We start from the raw sequence: 18804 nt of genomic DNA, 5'->3' as shown, positions 1-18804 counted from the left end.
GTGTCAGCCGTTCCTGCAAGATGAAGGCATTGATGCTATGGACTGGCCTGCCCGTTCCCCAGACCTGAATCCAATTGAGCACATCTGGGACATCATGTCTCGCTCCATCCACCAACGCCACGTTGCACCACAGACTGCCCAGGAGTTGGCAGATGCTTAAGTCCAGGTCTGGGAGGAGATCCCTCAGGAGACCATCCGCCACCTCATCAGGAGCATGCCCAGGCGTTGTAGGGAGGTCATACAGGCACGTGGAGGCCACACACACTACTGAGCCTCATTTTGACTTGTTTTAAGGACATTACATCAAAGTTGGTTCAGCCTGTAGTGTGTTTCTCCACTTTAAGTTTGAGTGTGACTCCAAATCCAGACCTCCATGGGTTAATACATTTGATTTCCATTGATCATTTTTGTGTGATTTTGTTGTCAGCACATTCAACTATGTAAAGAACAAAGTATTAAATAAGAATATTTCATTAATTCAGATTTAGGATGTGTTGTTTAAGTGTTCCCTTTATTTTTTTGAGCTGTGTGTATATGTATATATATATATATATATATATATAAATAATGGGTGAAAAAAGTCCCTCCTAGTGTAATACTTTGACCAGTTTTGGTCCGTCACCTTCTAATGACATCCTATAAAGTGCAAATGTACTGTATTGGGCGTCATTAGAAGGTAACGGATCAGAGTTTGTCAAAGTATTACACTAGGAGCCGCTTTTTTCACCCTCTTTTTACAGATAATCATTGGACAACTGGCAACCTGGAGAAGAGCAGCCACCCCTTTTTTCAGAGGAGGGAGTGTTAAGTGACTGACAAACATAATAAAGGCATTTGGCATTGTCAAAAAAAACTACTTTGATAGAGTTGAAAGAGGGGGAGTGCTTGGTACCACCAAGTTTCCAAATATATATATATATATATATATATATATATACAGATGGGACCACAGTTGTCTTGGCTAGTTTGCTGCGCCTAGGCACAACATGATTTCTTAACATAAACCCTTCATTTATTGTTCTCAGATGAAATACCATACAGAATACAATACAGCAGAGGATTAAGTCTGACTGCCCAGTCTCAGTTAATCCTATTAAAGGTCAAGATAAACATGGACCCATCTGTATATATATATATATATATATATATATAGTTTGTGCTTTTCTGTGCCCTGTAGAGCTGTTAGCTTAGTTGTCTTAAGCCCATTGATAGCTTGTTTTGTGGGACCCAAACGAAACAAGCACTTCAGCACAAAAGTTGCAGTCCCTATTGCTGAAGTGCTTGGTTTGTTAAACTACTGTATGCATGTCCTTTTTAATATACAACATAAAGGTGGGTGGAAGGGCTTTTGGCCTAAACTGGATGAAAACAATATTGTGAGCTGTGAGGTGGTCGAAAATGACTGGAAATAACTGGACATGATTGTTATTAAGGTTAACATACTGTAGGAACAAAAAAAGGTATCAATATTTGAAAAAAAAAAAAACAGATCTAAAACTAAAACCAAAACCAGTGAGGCAGTTTTGCATAACCAAAACCATAACCTGATGATAAATTAAAACCAAAACCAGCAACAAATGGGTCAGTGCAGACCTCTAGTTTATATAGTATGTTAAATTTTATTAGAATCATTGCTTTCTTTTATTATGTAATTTGGACCAGTGAGTTATTATTTGAAGAAGAAAGGCAGTGGGTGACAGAGGAGTGAGTGAAATAGAATGACATAGTGTAACAGTAAGAGGCAGTGGGTAACAGGGAGAGGCAGAAGGTGACACCTTAGAAAGGCATGTGGTGACAGGAGAGAGTGTGACATGAGAGAGAGGGTGACAAGGTGATGGTGGTGTCAGGGATAGGCAGTGGGTGACAGGGAGAGGCTGACAAGCAGTAGGTGACAGAGAGAGGGTGACAGGGAGAGGTAGTGAGTGACAGAGGTAACATGCAGTGGGTGAAAGGGGTAGGGTACGTGGGAGAGGCAGAAGGTGACAGGGAGAGGCAGAGGGTTATGGGGTGAGGTAGATGATTAGAGGCAGAGGGTGACAGGAGAAGGTAACAGGCAAAGGCAGAGGGTAATGGGGAGTGGGTGAAAGGGAGAGATAGGCAGGTGACAAGGAATGGGTGAAAGGGAGAGGCAGAGGGTGTCAGGGAGAGGCAATAATAAATGGGGAGAAGCAGAGGGTGTTGCTTGGTAAAGGCAGATAGTGAAATGAAAGAGAGGGTGAATGGAAAATGGTGATGCTTGGAGGGGCAGTGGGGGGTGGGCTGAGGGTTAGACAGAGGGTTTCATGGAGAGGTTGACAGGCAGTGGGTGACATGCAGAGGGTGATGGGAGAGGACTCTGGAGAGAGGGTGACAGGTAGTGAATGACATGGAGATGGTGACAGGGAAGAAGCAGTGAGTAACGGAGAGGGTGAAGGTGAGAGGCAGTAGGTGACAGCAGGGAGAGGCAGTGGGTGGCAGGGAGATGGTGACAGCAGTGGCAAAGAGACAGTGATAGCAATGGGTGATAGGTAGATAGTGATGGGGAAAGGCAGTGGGTTACAGGGCTCTCCCTGTCACTCATGAGGTATAGCAAAGTGTGACAGGCAGTGGGTGATGGGAGAGGCAGTGGGTGTCAGGGAGAGGGTGACTAGAAATGGGTTACAGAGAGAGGGAGTGGGTGATGAAAAGAGGGTGACAGGGAGAGACAATGGGTGAAATGGAGAGGCAGTGGGTGACAGGAAGATGTTGACAGAGAGGCAGTGTGAGACAGAGAGATAAGACAGATAGTGGGACACAGACAGTGGGTTACAGGGAGAGGCAGTCAGTGACACCAGTGAGAGGCAGGGGGTGACATGGAGAGGATTACAGAAAGAGGCAGTGGGTGACAGGGGTGACAGGGAGAGATTGAAAGGTAGAGGGTGAAGTGGAGAGGCAGAGTGGTACAAGAAAAAGGTGAAAGGAAGAGGTAGCAGACAGTGAGCAACAGGGGGGGAGGCAGTGGGTATCAGGGAGAGACAGGTGGTGACATAGGGAGGTTGATGGAGAGGGGAAATGGGTGACATGTAGAAGGTGGCTCAGAGATGCAGTGTGGGATAGGCAGTGGGTGATGCCAGGGAGAGGGTGATGGGGAGACACAATGGCTGATGCTAGGGAAAGGCAGTGGGTGACAGGGAGAGGGTGACAGCAGTAGGTTGTAGGGAGAGGGTGACAGAGAAAGGCAGTAGGTGACATGAAAAAAGTGATGGGGAGAGGCAGTGGGTGACATAAAGAAGTTGACAGGAAGGGACAGTGGGTGACAAGGAGAGGGTGACAGGGAAAGGGTAACAGTGAGAGGCAATGGGTGACAGGGAGAGATAACATAACAGGCATTGGGTGACAAGGCGAGGGTAAGAGAAAAAAACAGTGGGTGCCACCAGGGTAAGGCTTTGGGTGTCATGAAGAGGGTGATGGAGAGTAGCAGTGGGTGACATGTAGAGGGTGACTGAGAGGCAGTGGGTGATGCCATGTAGAGGGTACAAGCTGTGGTTGAGAGGAAGAGAGTGACAGGGAGAGGCACTGGGTGATGCCAAGGATAGGGTGATGGGGAGAGAGTGGGTGATGCTAGTGAAAGGGTAAGTGAGGGTAACAGGCAGTGGATGAGAGAGAGATGGTGATGATGAGAGACAATGGGTGATGCTAGTAGAGGCAGTGTGTGATGCCAAGGAGGGGGTGAGGGTGAGAGGCAGTGGGAGATAGGGAGAGTATGACAGCAGTTTGTGCCAGGGAGAGGTAGTTGGTGACAAGGAGAGAGTGATGGGGAGAGGCAGTGGGTGACAAGGAGAGGGTAACAGGGAGAGACTATGGGTGACAGGGAGAGCTAAAAAGCAGTGGGTGACAAGGGGAGCATGTCAGAGAAAAGCATTGGGTACCACCAGAGTGAGGTATTGGGTAACATGGAGTGGGTAATAGAGAGGGGCAGTGGTTGTCATGTAGAGATTGACTGAGAGAGGCAGTGGGTGACACCATGGAGAGGGTAACAGGCAGTGGGTGAGAGGGAGAGGGTGGTGGAGAATGGCAGTGGGTGATGCCAGGGAGAGGATGATGGAGAGAGGCAGTGAGTGATGCTAGGTAAAAGCAGTGGGTTACAGGAAGAGGCAGTGAGTGAAATGAAGAGAGTGATGGGGAGAGGCAGTAAGTGACAGAATCAGGGCAACAGGGAGAGAGTGACAAGGAGAGGGGGACTGAGAGAGGCAGTGGATAATGCCATGGCGAGGGTAACAGGCAGTGGGTGAGAGGATGATGGGGAGAGACAGTGTGTGATGCCAGAGAGAGGATGATGTAGAGAAGCAGTTGGTGATGCTAGGGAATGGCAGTGGGGGGCAGCAGTGGATGACAGGGAGACATTACGGGGAGAGGTAGTGGGTAAGAGGGTGAAAGGCAAAGGGTGACAGGGAGTGGTAGTGACAGGTAGAAGGTGATAGCAGTGGGTGACAGGGAAAGGGTGACAAGCATGGGTGAACGGGAAAGGCAGTGTGTTACATGCATTTGTGACAGGAAGAGGCAGTGGATAGCTGGGAGAGGGTGATAGGTAGAGGCTGTGGGATATAGAGAGAGAGTGACTGGGAGAGGCAGTTGGTGAATCCAAGGAAAGGCACTGGGTGACAGGGAGATGGTGACAGAGAGAGGCAGTGGGTGACAGGGAGAGGGTGACATGTAGTGGCTGACAGGGAGAGACAATGGGTGACGGAAAGAGCGAGAGAGAGAGAGAGAGAGCTGTGGGTGACAGGCAGAGTGTAAAAGACATGGGTGACAGGGAGAAGGTGACAAGGCACAGGCAGTGTATGACAGGTAGTGGCAATTGATGACAGAGTGTGGTTGACAAGGAGAGGGTGACTGGGAGAAGCAATGCCATGAAGAGGCAGTGGGTGACAGGGAGAGTATAATGGGGAGAGGCAGTGGGTGACTTCTGGGAGAGGCATTGGGTGACAGGGAAATGGTGTCGGAGAGAGGGAATGGGTGACACCAGGGAAAGGAGGAAGGTGAAAGGGAGAGAGTAAAATAGGGAAGCAGTGGTTGACACCACTGAGAGAGTGACAGGCAGTGGGTGAGAGGGAAGGGGTGACAGGCAGTGTATGACAAATATATTACAATTTACATATAAAAGTGAATGCCTACACATCATGGCAACAACATCTGCATTCATGCTGTTGTAATTCATGTATTGGACTTTCTATCTTTTGTCATGTCTGTGGAAACCTGTATTGCCTGATGCTGTCTGCCATGTTAGATACAGTCTATGTCTGATACCATTTACCTTGTACAAAAATCACTGTATCTGTATTTTCAAGAATTTAAGATTCCTTGCCAAACTTACCTGAATTCTCCCGCCACTGCATCATCCTAAAATAAACCTTTTTGGAATTCCCTATAATCTGTGACTTGTGGTTCTGATGCACTCCTGGGGTATCATAACACAGCACATGTTGTGTTAAGGCATGTGAGAGGTGGCAGGGCATGCTGAGATGTGTAGTTCAACAGCAGCTGGAGGGCCACATATTGCTTAACCCTGAATCATGCTGAAACAAGATGAAAGGGATGTTAGTGCTGTGTGATGAAAAACTGTGGAAAGACCGATTGATAAAGTCCTGTCATATTCTGTCCAAATGTCTCCAATATACCAAAGGTACGAGAAAATATTTGAATTACTTTTTATACTTTGATATAAAAAAACTGATCTAGCAATTGTATATAAATGAGAAAATAAAACACCATATGGTGTCTAATACATTTTGCAGAATGAATACAAAGTGTAACATTTAATACCATATTAACCTAAAGTATTATTTACTTTACTGCTGTAGTTATCCCATGGGGCTCTGTATTTATACTAATAATGTGAGTTATGATTTCTCTGTACAAAACTAGTAATGCAGCATCTGTCTTTGGTGTATTAGGATGAAAAAACTCACTTGCAGTATATCTAGTCAGTTTCCCGAATTATTATTATTATTATTATTATTTTTTGTGAGGAACAAAGAGGGAGATGTACTAAGCAGTGATAAAAGTGGAGAAGTGAGCCAGTGGAGAAGAGGATACAGTCATTAGGTCGACAAGACTTAGGTCAACAGTCATTAGGTCGACCACTATTGGTCGACATGTATTGGGTCGACATGGTCACTAGATCGACATGAGTTTTTAAAAAAAAAATTTACTTTTTTGAACTTTTTCATACTTTACGATCCACCTGGACTACGATTGGGGATAGTAACCTGTGCCAAGCACAGCGGTAGCGGAGCGAGGCACCTTGCCCGAAGCATGGCGAGCGAAGCAAGCCATGCGAGGGAACATGGTGCACTAATTGGGGTTCCCCGTCACTTCACGGAGAAAACGACACCAAAAAAAGGAAAAAAAACTTATGTCAACCTTTTTCCATGTCGACCTAGTACATGTCGACCTAATGACCATGTCGACCTAGTGACCATGTTGACCTAATGCATGGTCGACCGAATGACTGTCGACCTAAGTCTTGTCGACCTAATGACCCATACCCGTGGAGAAGTTACCCATGGCATCCAATCAGCATTGATTTAACATTTAAAATTTGCATACTATAAAAGTATATAGAGCAGCTGATTGGTTGCCAAGGGCAACTTTTCCACTGGCTCACTTCACTCTTCTCACTGCTTGGTACATGTCCCCCAAAGGCCCAAATGTATTAAGCCTTAAAAAGTGATAAGGTAGAGACAGATTTAGGGGTCTATTTACTAAGCCTTGGATGGAGATAAAGTGGATGGAGATAAAGTACCAGCCAATCGGCTCCTAACTGCCATTTTTCAAACCTAGCTGGTGACATGGCAGTTAGGAGCTGATTGGCTGATCATTTATCTCCGTCCACTTTATCTCCATCCAAGGCTTAGTAAATAGACCCCTAAAAGTGATAAAGTACCAGCTAATCAGCTTCCTAAGTGCCATGTAACAGGCTGTGTTTGTAAAATGACAATTAGGAGCTGGTTGCCTGGTCATTTATCACTCTTTATCCATCTCCACTTTATCACTTTTTAAGGCTTAATACATTTGGGCCTTAGTTTCTAAGGGGTGTGGATCATTAGTTTCACCAGTATTAAGTCAGCAGTCTATTGGTCGACCCCATATGGTTGGCATACACATGGTCACCAGGGTCAATTGGTCGGCAAGTACAAGGTAGACACCTGTTGACCTATTGACTGTCAACCAATGTTCCGGATACCGTTTCTAAGTATGCTATTACTGTAGTATTGCATTATTTTATTGGAGAATAAGAAATCATTATTTAAAAAAAAACCCATAAATGAAATACACTACAGGTTGAGTATCCCATATCCAAATATTCCGAAATACGGAATATTCCGAAATACGGACTTTTTTGAATGAGAGTGAGATAGTGAAACCTTTGTTTTTTAATGACTCAATGTACACAAACTTTGTTTAATTCACAAAGTTATTAAAAATATTGTATTAAATGACCTTCAGGCTGTGTGTATAAGGTGTATATGAAACATAAATGAATTGTGTGAATGTACACAAACTTTGTTTAATGCACAAAGTTATAAAAAATATTGGCTAAAATTACCTTCAGGCTGTGTGTATAAGGTGTAAATGAATTATAAATGCATTTTGTGCTTAGATTTAGGTCCCATCACCATGATATCTCATTATGGTATGCAATTATTCCGAAATACGGAAAAATCCGATATCCAAAATACGTCTGGTCCCAAGCATTTTGGGTAAGGGATACTCAACCTGTATTTATATTTTACCTCTGTAATTTTATTAGAAAAGTTTGTATAATCATTTATGAATTCTCAGAGCAGCACAAGAATCCTTATGCACAAGGGGGCTTATCTAATAGCCTGTGAGCTGCAGGCTGTGTGGGAACTCTGGCGTCAACCTGTATTAGAATTTTGACGGCAGATAAGAACCACTTGGCCCATCTGGTCTGCCCATGTATGCACACAAACTTATATACGAAGGTTAATTTTTGTCTGGAGCAAATTAATCTACCAGTATATTTTTATAATGTGGGAAGGAACCAGAGTACCCGGAAGAAACCCATGCAAGTACAGAGAGAATATACAAACTCCACACAGGGACATGGTGAGAAACGAACCTATGACCTCAAAGTGCTGTGAGGCAGTAATGCTAACCATTATACCATCCGTACTGTCGGTACACCGAAAACCCAGGGTTTTGCCTTTTAAATGATGCGGGTATGGGGTACCATTATTTGAATATCAACACCACATTCCGTCCACATGATCAGGACTGCTGAAAGGGAAGTTAAATATGTCAGCAAGTATGATTTATTGGTATGAGAACTGGTCATGGAAGAGGTTTTCTTTAATGATGGTGGTCCAGAGCAAATAGAGTTCAGTTTAGTCTTGGTGTCAGATTGACTAACTTTCAAGTGTTTCCTGAATTTGTCTGCTGCAACAAACATAATTTAAAAGGGGATCATTATGATTTTCCGATGGACGGGATGCCGGCGGTCAGAATACCGACAACGGCATCCCGTCCATCAGAATCCTTACAGCCTCCTGTAAAGTACCCTAGCCCTCCCCTGCCCCCTACCCTAGACCTCCCTTGTGGGTGCCTAACCCTAACCGTCCCGGGTGGTGCCTAACCCTAACTATCCCTTCTCTGCTGCCTAAACCTAACCCTTCCCACTTGGTGCCTAACCCTAACCTCCCCTTCTATTTGCCTAAACCTAACCCTTCCTCCCTGGTACCTAACCCTAACCTTCCCTTCCCTGCACCTTAACTCTAACCTCCCTTCTCCTGCCTAAACCTAACCTCCTTCTCCCAACAGCAGGACGTCAGTGCGTCTCACTGGAAGGAAGTTCGGGAACTGCTTACTGATATTGGGACAGATTTTGTATGTGGTAGGACTAACCTGGGGGCTTCTGTCTGAGAACGTCCAGCATCTTCATTTCCCTAGGTTTCTGGAACATAGAATATTATGTGTTCTAATGTCAAGAAACCCAGCTGAACAAATTATCCAAGAATACTTTTATCAGAATTATAAACATGTTTATAGTAAACATACAAATATTATCAAAATGAATCATGAAGTCTGCAATAGTCAGACCAACATAGGCTTAGATGATTCAAACTTAGCATAATATTCCAAACAATGAAAACATAATTTCTCTGACGTCCTAGTGGATGCTGGGGACTCCAAAGGACCATGGGGAATAGCGGTTCCGCAGGAGACTGGGCTCAGCTAAGAAAGATTTAGGACTACCTGGTGTGCACTGGCTCCTCCCACTATGACCCTCCTCCAGACCTCAGTTAGAATCCTGTGCCCGGCTGAGCTGGATGCACACTAGGGGCTCTCCTGAGCTCCTAGAGAGAAAGTATATTTTAGGTTTTTTATTTTACAGTGAGATCTGCTGGCAACAGACTCACTGCAGCGAGGGACTAAGGGGAGAAGAAGCGAACCTACCTAACTGGTGGTAGCTTGGGCTTCTTAGGCTACTGGACACCATTAGCTCCAGAGGGATCGACCGCATGGAACCGGCCATTGGTGTTCGGTCCCGGAGCCGCGCCCCCGGCCCCCTTACAGAGCCAGAAGCAAGAAGAATCCGGAAAATCGGCGGCAGAAGACATCAGTCTTCACCAAGGTAGCGCACAGCACTGCAGCTGTGCGCCATTGCTCCTCATACACACTTCACACTCCGGTCACTGAGGGTGCAGGGCGCTGGGGGGGGGGGGGCGCCCTGAGAAGCAATAAATACACCTTGGTTGGCAAATATATCACAATATATAGCCCCAGAGGCTATATATGTGATAAATACCCCTGCCAGAATCCATAAAAAAGCGGGAGAAAAGTCCGCGAAAAAGGGGCGGCGCTATCTCCCTCAGCACACTGGCGCCATTTTCTCTTCACAGTGCAGCTGGAAGACAGCTCCCCAGGCTCTCCCCTGTAGTTTTCAGGCTCAAAGGGTTAAAAAGAGAGGGGGGGCACTAAATTTAGGTGCAATATTGTTTATACAAGCAGCTATTGGGGGAAAAATCACTCAGTTATAGTGTTAATCCCTGCATTATATAGCGCTCTGGTGTGTGCTGGCATACTCTCTCTCTGTCTCCCCAAAGGACTTTGTGGGGTCCTGTCCTCAGTCAGAGCATTCCCTGTGTGTGTGCTGTGTGTCGGTACGGCTGTGTCGACATGTGGGATGAGGAAGGTTACGTGGAGGTGGAGCAGAGGCCGATAAATGGGATGTCGTCCCCTGTGGGGCCGACACCAGAGTGGATGGATAGGTGGAAGGTATTAAACGACAATGTCAACTCCTTTCAAGGCTGGATGACGTAAAACAGCTGTGTGACAGCTGGCTTCTCAGCCCGCGCCTGCCCAGGCGTCTCAAAGGCCATCAGGGGCTCAAAAAAGCGCCCGTTACCTCAGATGGCAGACACAGATGTCGACACGGAGTCTGACTCCAGTGTCGACGAGGTTGAGACATATACACAATCCACTAGGAACATCCGTTTCATGATCTCGGCAATAAAAAATGTGTTACGCATTTCTGACATGAACCCAAGTACCACATAAAAGGGGTTTTATTTTTGGGGAGAAAAAGCAGCCAGTGTTTTGTTCCCCCATCAGATGAATGAATGAAGTGTGTAAAGTAGCGTGGGTTCCCCCAATAAGAAACTGGTAATTTCTAAAAAGTTACTGATGGCGTACCCTTTCCCGCCAGAGGATAGGTCACGTTGGGAGAGATCCCTTAGGGTGGATAAGGCGCTCACACGTTTGTCAAAAAAGGTGGCACTGCCGTCTTAGGATACGGCCACCTTGAAGGAGCCTGCTGATAAAAAGCAGGAGACTATCCTGAAGTCTGTATATGCACACTCAGGTTATATACTGAGACCTGCAATCGCCTCAGCATAAATAGTGCTGCTGCAGCGTGGTCTGATACCCTGTCAGATAATATAATACTCTAAGACAGGAAAAATAGTTTGCTAACATAGAGCATATTAAAGACGTCGTCTTATATATAAAGGATGCACAGAGGGATATTTGCCGGCTGGCATCCAGAATTAATGCAATGTCCATTCTGCCAGGAGGGTATTAGAAACCCGGCAGTGGACAGGTGATGCTGCCTATAAAAGGCACATGGAGATTCTGCCTTATAAGGGTGAGGAATTGTTGGGGATGGTCTCTGGGACCTCGTATCCACAGCAACAGCTGGGAAGAAATTTTTTTTTACCTCAGGTTTCCTCACAGCCTAAGAAAGCACCGTATTTTCAGGTACAGTCCTTTCGGCTTCAGAAAAGCAAGCGGGTCAAAGGCGCTTCCTTTCTGCACAGAGACAAGGAAAGAAGGAAAAAGCTGCACCAGACAGCCAGTTCCCAGGATCAAAAATCTTCCCCCGCTTCCTCTGAGTCCACCGCTTGACGTTGGGGCTCCACAGGTGGAGACAGGTGCGGTAGGGGCACGTCTCGGGAACTTCAGGGACCAGTGGGTTTGCCCACAGGTGGATCCCTAGGTTCTGCAAATAGTATCACAGGGATACAGGCTGGAGTTCGAGGCGACTCCCCCTCGCCGTTACCTCACCTCAGCCTTGCCTGAGAAAGGTAGTATTGGCGGCAATTCACAAGCTGCACTTCCAGCAGGTGAAATCTAGGTACCCCTCCTTCAACAAGGCCGGGGTTACTATTCCAAAATGTTGTGGTACCGAAACCAGACGGTTCGGTGAGACCCATTCTAAAATTGAAAGCCTTGAACACTTATATACGAAGGTTCAAGTTCGAAATGGAATCGCTCAGGGCGATTATTGCAAGCCTGGATGGTATCACTGGACATCAAGGATGCTTACCTGCATGTCCCTATTTACCCTCTTCACCAGGAGTACCTCAAAATTGTGGTACAGGATTGTCATTACCAATTCCAGACGTTGCCGTTGCTCTGTCCCCGGCACCGAGGTATTTACCAAGGTAATGGCCGAAATAATTATCCCGTACTTGGACGATCTCCTTATAAAGGAGAGGTCCAGGGAGCAGTTGTTCGGCGGAGTAGCACTATCTCGGGAAGTGCTACAACAGCACGGCTGAATTCTGAATATTCCAAAGTCGCAGCTGGTTCCTACGACGCGTCTACTGTTCCTGAGTATGGTTCTGGACACAGAACAGGATAAAAAGGGTTTCTCCCGGAGGAGAAGTCCAAGGAGTTGTCGTCTCTAGACAGAGACCTCCTAATACGTATACAGGTGTCGGTGCATCAATGCACGCGAGCCCTGGGAAGGATGGTAGCTTCTTACGAAGAAATTCCATTCGCCAGGTCCCATTCAAGGATTTTCCAGTGGGATCTGTTGGACATGTGGTCCGGGTCGCATCTTCAGATGCATCGGCGGATAACCCTGTCTCCAAGGGCCAGGGTGTCGTTGTTGTGGTGGCTGCAGAGTGCTCATCTTCTAGGGGGCCGCAGATTCGGCATACAGGACTGGGTCCTGGGGACCACGGATGCCAGCCTTCGGGGCTGGGGGGCAGTCACACAGGGAAGAAACTTCCAAGGCTATGGAAAAGTCAGGAGACTTCCCTACACATAAATATTCTGGAACTAAGGGCCATTTACAATGCCCTAAGTCAGGCTAGACCCCTGCTTCAACACCGGCCGGTGCTGATCCAGTCAGACAACATCACGGCGGTCGCTCATGTAAAGGACAGGGCGGCACAAGAAGCAGGATGGCGATGGCAGAAGCCACAAGGATTCTCCGATGGGCGGAAAATCATGTGTTAGCACTGTCAGCAGTGTTCATTCCCGGAGTGGACAACTGAGAAGCAGACTTTCTCAGAAGACACGACCTCCACCCGGGAGAGTGGGGACTTCATCCAGAAGTCTTCCAAATGATTGTACACCGTTGGGAAAGGCCACAGGTGGACATGATGGCGTCCCGCCTCAACTAAAAGTTACAAAGATATTGCGCCAGGTCAAGGACCCTCAGGCGATAGCTGTGGACGCTCTGGTAACACCGTGGGTGTACCAGTCGGTATATGTGTTCCCTTCTCTGCCTCTCTTACCCAGGGTAATGAGAATAATAAGAAGGAGAGGAGTAAGAACTATACTCATTGTTCCGGGTTGGCCAAGAAGAGCTTGGTAACCAGAACTCCAAGAAATGATCTCAGAGGACCTATGGCCTCTGCCGCTCAGACAGGACCTGCTGCAGCAGGGGGCCTGTCTGTTTCAAGACGTACCGCGGCTGCGTTGACGGCATGGCGGTTGAACGCCGGATCCTGAAGGAAAAGAGAATTCCGGACGAAGTTATCCCTACGCTATTTAAAGCTAGGAAAGAAGTGAACGCTAACCATTATCACCGCATATGGCGGAAATATGTTGCGTACTGTGAGGCCAGGAAGGCCCCTAAGGAGAAATTTCAGCTAGGTCGATTTCTGCACTTCCTACAGTCAGAGGTGACTATGGGCCTACAATTGGGTTCCATTAAGGTCCAGATTTCGGCTCTATCGATTTTCTTCCAAAATGGAACTGGCTTCACTGCCTGAAGTTCAGACATTTGTCAAGGGAGTGCTGCATATTCAGCCTCCTTTTGTGCCTCCAGTGGCACCGTGGGACCTCAACGTGGTGTTGGGTTTCCAAAAGTCACATTGGTTTGAGCCACTCAAAACCGTGGATTTAAAATATCTCACGTGGAAAGTGGTCATGCTTTTGGCCTTGGCTTCGGCAAGGCGGGTGTCAGAATTGGCGGCTTTGTCATGCAAAAGCCCCTATTTGATTTTCTATATGGATAGGGCAGAATTGAGGACTCGTCCCCAGTTTCTTCCTAAGGTGGTATCAGCTTTTCACTTGAACCAACCTATCATGGTGCCTGCGGCTACTAGGGACTTGGAGGACTCCAAGTTACTGGACGTAGTCAGGGCCTTGAAAATTTATGTTTCCAGGACGGCTGGAGTCAGGAAGACTGACTCGCTATTTATCCTGTATGCACCAAACAAGATGGGTGCTCCTGCTTCAAAGCAGACTATTGCTCGCTGGATTTGTAGCACAATTCAGCTTGCGCATTCTGTGGCTGGCCTGCCGCAGCCTAAATCTGTAAAAGCCCATTCCACGAGGAAAGTGGGCTCTTCTTGGGCGGCTGCCCGAGGGGTCTCGGCTTTACAACTTTGCCGAGCTGCTACTTGGTCAGGGGCAAACACGTTTGCAAAATTCTACAAATTTGATACCCTGGCTGAGGAGGACCTTGAGTTCTCTCATTCGGTGCTGCAGAGTCATCCGCACTCTCCCGCCCGTTTGGGAGCTTTGGTATAATCCCCGTGGTCCTTACTGAGTCCCCAGCATCCACTAGTACGTCAGAGAAAATAAGATTTTACTCACCGGTAAATCTATTTCTCGTAGTCCGTAGTGGATGCTGGGCGCCCGTCCCAAGTGCGGACTGTCTGCAATACTTGTATATAGTAATTGTTAACTACAAGGGTTATTGTTGAGCCATCTTTTGAGAGGCTCTGTTGTGTTCATACTGTTAACTGGGTATATTATCACGAGTTATACGGTGTGATTGGTGTGGCTGGTATGAGTCTTACCCGGGATTCAAAATCCTTCCTTATTGTGTCAGCTCTTCCGGGCACAGTATCCTTACTGAAGTCTGGAGGAGGGTCATAGTGGGAGGAGCCAGTGCACACCAGGTAGTCCTAAATCTTTCTTAGCTGTGCCCAGTCTCCTGCAGAGCCGCTATTCCCCATGGTCCTTACGGAGTCCCCAGCATCCACTACGGACTACGAGAAATAGATTTACCGGTGAGTAAAATCTTATTATTCCAAAGAATGAACCATATTCAGTAAGGATTCCAATTCCTGCTAAAAAGCAGTTGCTGTGATCAAATACTGTAATTGCCGCCAAGATATAGAGAAAAAACACCCATTGCAGAAATAGCAAATGCATCGCAATATGCGGGCTGATTGCAAAACCATACGCAATTCCCAGAACATCAAAGATTTTTTCTAGCTGCACCAGGCAAGGCCATCCACAATTCTTGCGACACAAGAGGCTTGAAGTGGTCATCGCTGACATCAGAGGCCCTCCTTAAAAACATCTGGGCACTCCTGCATTTTTTCACACCCAAAAAATGTCAGGTTTCCACCCAGAAACGCCGGCTTCCTGTGAGTCAAACAGCAGCTGCATTGTGATCACAATGTGTCTGCAATTTCTGTCACTATTTTTACTCACGCATGCGCAATGCGAACGCTGCGAATGCGCAGTCATTCTATATCGGCCGGATTGCGAATCGCAAAATGTGTAATCCTTACTAAATAAGGTCCTATGCTTTGTATGCAGCATCATTTTAATATTGATTTTGGACACCAGAACAATTTTGTTATAATTATTTTTTAAAGGCTAACAAAACAAAAAAATATGAATTACTTTTGTTTAAGCAAATAAATTAATGATAAATTTTTTTTTAAGCAAGCATAATAATTTAATTGTGCAGGATATTTACACACTTTTTTTTATCAATGTCTCCTTTTAGGTGGACAGTTAAGGGAGGATGAGGAGCGGCAAGGACCAGTATCAACCTGTAGTACGGGCCCCATGCCTGGGAGACATTGGTGCAGGTGAGGGGTGGGCACAACTACTGGTGCAACTTGATGCCTCAGTGAGGTGACCAACATTTTGTTGTGCTAATGTTGAAAAATTTTCATTCATCTACCTAAGTTGATTGTTTTGGAATTCAAAGAGACAAATTAAATTTTGTTGAATGGCCATTTTGTTATTTGTTTGTGCCTCTAAGAAGTTGGTTATTACAGCAAAACGCTCAGTCAAATAGGTGTTAAGCTGGCTAACATTTTGCTTTAGAGTACAAACATTTAAAAGCATGAAATTTACATTAATTTCTGAAAGACTACTGTGACGTTTTCACAACGGATGACAAATTTGTGACAAGTGCTTCATTTCTCCGTTTAACATACTGCTCAACGAATGCAACCATGGAGGACAGGAAGTCAGAGGCAGCAAGTAAACAGGGCCAGTTCTAGCCCTTGTGGCACCCCGGGCAGAAAATAGGGGCGTGGCTTTATAAAGGGAAATGGTCAGGAATGCCCCTTGTAGAGTTGTGCCCCCATTTGTGCCCCCCTGTAGAATTTTGCCCCCGTTTGTGCCCCCTGTAGAGTTGTGCGCTCCTGATTCCCGACCGCTGCTGACCTCCGTCTCTGTCTCTGTCTCCGGTGCCGCTCCTCTGATCTATGGAAGAGACGCGTCATGACGTCTCTCCCATAGCACAGCATAGACACTAGAGGTCAATTATGACCCCTAGCGTTTATGTGCAGGTCCCACAATGCCATGCGGTGCACAATGACATCATCACGCACCGCAAAGCAATGACAGCACAGCACCGGGGGGGGGGGGGGTGTAACACCAGTAGCGGATCTCCGGAAGGCGGTGCCATGGGCAAAAATCCTGTGTGCCCGTAGCAAGATCCGCTACTGCAAGTAAAGTTAATGTCCCATCCTTTTCTGTTTAGAGAGGGTCAATTCTTTGAAATTGGGGCTCATTACTGTGTGAGGCTAAAGAAAAACATGTGTTCAGTATGAGTGAATGGTCCAAATACAAGGGGACACATAGCATAATTACCAATTGTGCTGCCTGGATTATTTATTTATTTTTAAATAGCAAGGGCACCTCTGGACCCTCCCCCCAAATCAAAAGTAATAATTGTAATATACACCAGTTTTTGTTTTTTGTCACTAGTAGAAACTAGGGATGAGCGGGTTCGGTTCCTCGGAATCCGAACCCGCCCGAACTTCATGTTTTTTTACACGGGGCCGAGCGACTCGGATCTTCCCGCCTTGCTCGGCTAACCCGAGCGCGCCCGAACGTCATCATCCCGCTGTCGGATTCTCGCGAGGCTCGGATTCTATCGCGAGACTCGGATTCTATATAAGGAGCCGCGCGTCGCCGCCATTTTCACACGTGCATTGAGATTCATAGGGAGAGGACGTGGCTGGCGTCCTCTCCGTTTATAGAGAAGAGAGTGAGACAGTAGAGAGAGACACAGTAGTAATTTTGGGGAGCATTAGGAGGAGTACTAGTTACTTGCTGAAGTGATAGATAGTGTGACTGTATATTATCTGACTTGTGGGGGAGACACTGACAGTGGGGAGCAGTTAGAGTCTGAGAGCAGGACTCAGGAGTACATATAACGTACAGTGCACACTTTTGCTGCCAGAGTGCCACACTGCCATTGTGACCACACTGACCACCAGTATAATATATATTGTGATTGTCTGCTTAGGAGTACTACTTGCAAGTTGCTGATAGTGTGACCAGTGACCTGACCACCAGTCACCACCAGTTTAATATATATATATATTCCAATATCTTACACATAGATACCCATTATACTGTTTCACGTATACACTGAGAGTGCTACTTAACATGCTCATATGCCTATATGTGTATATATATACTGAGGTGGTGGGTTCTGTAACATCAGTGGTTACACTTTTCGTCACTATTTGTTTAATCCTAGATGACTGTCTGCACCGGCATTTAGAGCAAACGTCTATGTTGCCATAACAACCGCTAGACGCAGCCGGAGTGACGTCATCAGTCTAGGACCGGAAACACAGCGGGAATCCGCGACTCCGATCCACACACGAGCACTGGCGGGCTTCTTCTTCAATAAAGGTATGTCACTCTCTGTTTGTATTGTTACACACCTTGACAAAGGGGCGGGTAAGCCCCGAAACGTCGGCTTATTTATTCATGTTTTGAATAAATTTTTTGCATCTTTACAAAACCCTGAGTGCCGCTGTCTTCTTCATTGGGAAATTATATATATATATATATATATATAATTGTATATAATATATATATAATATTGTATACCACCTACCCGTGGTTTTTTTTTTTCTTTCTTCTTTATACATACTACTATAGTAGCTTACTGTAGCAGTCTGCGCTGCTGCTGAGCTGACTGTGTCCAGCAGGTCCGTCATCAGTCATTACATAATAAATATATATACCTGTCCGGCTGCAGTACTAGTGATATTATATATATATATATATTGATTTCATCTCATTATCATCCAGTCTATATTAGCAGCAGACACAGTACGGTAGTCCACGGCTGTAGCTACCTCTGTGTCGGCAGTCGCTCGTCCATCCATAATTGTATACCACCTACCCATGGTTTTTTTTTTCTTTCTTCTTTATACATACTACTATAGTAGCTTACTGTAGCAGTCTGCGGTGCTGCTGAGCTGACAGTGTCCAGCAGGTCCGTCATCAGTCATTACATAATAAATATATCTACCTGTCCGGCTGCAGTACTAGTGTGATATAATATATATTGATTTCATCTCATTATCATCCAGTCTATATTAGCAGCAGACACAGTACGGTAGTCCACGGCTGTAGCTACCTCTGTGTCGGCAGTCGCTCGTCCATCCATAATTGTATACCACCTACCCGTGGTTTTTTTTTTTCTTTCTTCTTTATACATACTACTATAGTAGCTTACTGTAGCAGTCTGCGGTGCTGCTGAGCTGACAGTGTCCAGCAGGTCCGTCATCAGTCATTACATAATAAATATATCTACCTGTCCGGCTGCAGTACTAGTGATATTATATATATATATATATATTAATTTCATCTCCTTATCATCCAGTCTATATTAGCAGCAGACACAGTACGGTAGTCCACGGCTGTAGCTACCTCTGTGTCGGCAGTCGCTCGTCCATCCATAAGTATACTAGTATCCATCCATCTCCATTGTTTACCTGAGGTGCCTTTTAGTTGTGCCTATTAAAATATGGAGAACAAAAATGTTGAGGTTCCAAAATTAGGGAAAGATCAAGATCCACT

The sequence above is a fragment of the Pseudophryne corroboree genome, chromosome 6 (genome assembly GCF_028390025.1).
Source record: "Pseudophryne corroboree isolate aPseCor3 chromosome 6, aPseCor3.hap2, whole genome shotgun sequence".
Taxonomy (NCBI): Eukaryota; Metazoa; Chordata; class Amphibia; order Anura; family Myobatrachidae; genus Pseudophryne; species Pseudophryne corroboree.
Note: the sequence above shows the minus strand (reverse complement) of the source record.